The following is a 1,710-nucleotide window of genomic DNA, read 5'->3' as shown; positions in this document are numbered from 1 at the left end:
CAGGCACCCGCCACCATGTCTGGCTAGTTTTTTGTATTTTTTAGTAGAGACGGGGTTTCACCATGTTAGCCAGGATGGTCTCGATCTCCCGACCTCGTGATCCGCCCGTCTCAGCCTTCCAAAGTGCTGGGATTACAGGCTTGAGCCACCGCGCCTGGCCTATAGAAGAATCTCTTGAACCTGGAGGCAGAGGTTGCAGTGAGCTGAGATAGCACCACTGCACTCCAGCCTGGGTGACAGAGCGAGACTCCATCTCAAAAATAAAAATAAAAAAAGAAAAGAAAAACGAAGAGGACATTACAGAAGAAGCAGCATAAGTGAAAAAAATCAAGGCGGCTCACCTTTGGCATCTACAAGTAGGGAACTGGCATTATGGGTTGTGGGTGGGAGATTTCATGAAAGGTAGGCAGGACCCAATCTAAGAGGCCTTATGAGCCATACTGAACAGTCAGAACATTGCACTTCGACGACAGGGAGGTACTGATGGAGTCTAAGCAAGTGAGTGATGTGACAATATTCAGATTTTGAAAGACCATAAAGATGCATCACAGCATTATTTAAAAAAGCAAATAATGGCTGGGTGTAGTGGCTCATGCCTGTAATCCCAGCACTTTGGGAAGCCGAGGCAGGCAGATCTCCTGAGGTCAGGAGTTTGAGACCAGCCTGGTCAACATGGCAAAACCCTGTCTGCACTAAAAATACGAAAATTTGCCAGGTGTGGTGGAAGGCACCTGTAATCCCAGCTATTCGGGAAGCCGAGGCAGGAGAATCGCTTGAAACCGGGAAGCAAAGGTTGCAGTGAGCCAAGATCATGCCACGGCACTCCAGCCTGGGTAATAGAGCAAGACTCTGTCTCAAAATAAATAAATATAAATAAATAAAAGCAAATAATAAGCCTAGCAACAACCCGATTAGGAAGATGATGGAGTCAACTATGCTCACCCATAGCTGCAACAGACAATTGTATCTATGAAAAGTCTTCAAAGATAATGCTTGCAAGATTAACATAAAACTGATTATATGGTATGGTCCCAATTTTGTGGAAAAGCAAACCAATACGTGAATTTAAAAAAAAAATCACCCTCGTTTCAGTGAGGAGGACAAGCTGGAAACAGAGTAAGGAAAAGACTTTGGTCATGGTCCAAGCAAGAACTGAAGAGGGGCCCAAACTAGAGTGGTGGCAGGACAGAAAGGGAGAGATGGGCAGACTCCAGAGCATTGGGTAGGACAGGCTTTAGTGACCGATTCACCAATGTGGGATGATGTAGAGGGAGGAAGTGAAGACAGCACTCAGGCTTCTGGCCAAAGGAATTAGTAGACAGTGTTTTATTTCACAAAAGGAATACAAAAACAGGCCAGGCGTGGTGGCTCACGCCTGTAATCCCAGCACTTTGGGAGGCCAAGGTCAATGGGTGGGTGAATCACATGAAGCCAGGAGCTCGAGACCAGTCTGGGCAATATGGTGTGAAACCCTGTCTCTATTAAAAATACAAAAATTGGCCGGGCGCGGTGGCTCAAGCCTGTAATCCCAGCACTTTAGGAGGCCGAGATGGGCGGATCACGAGGTCGGGAGATCGAGACCATCCTGGCTAACAAGGTGAAACCCCGTCTCTACTAAAAAATACAAAAAAGGCCGGGCGCGGTGGCTCACGCCTGTAATCCCAGCACTTTGGGAGGCCGAGGCGGGCGGATCACGAGGTCAGGAGATCG

This window comes from Mandrillus leucophaeus, unplaced genomic scaffold, assembly GCF_000951045.1.
Source record: "Mandrillus leucophaeus isolate KB7577 unplaced genomic scaffold, Mleu.le_1.0 Scaffold308, whole genome shotgun sequence".
NCBI lineage: Eukaryota > Metazoa > Chordata > Mammalia > Primates > Cercopithecidae > Mandrillus > Mandrillus leucophaeus.
The sequence above is the reverse complement of the archived record's forward strand: the minus strand, read 5'-3'. Positions refer to the sequence as shown.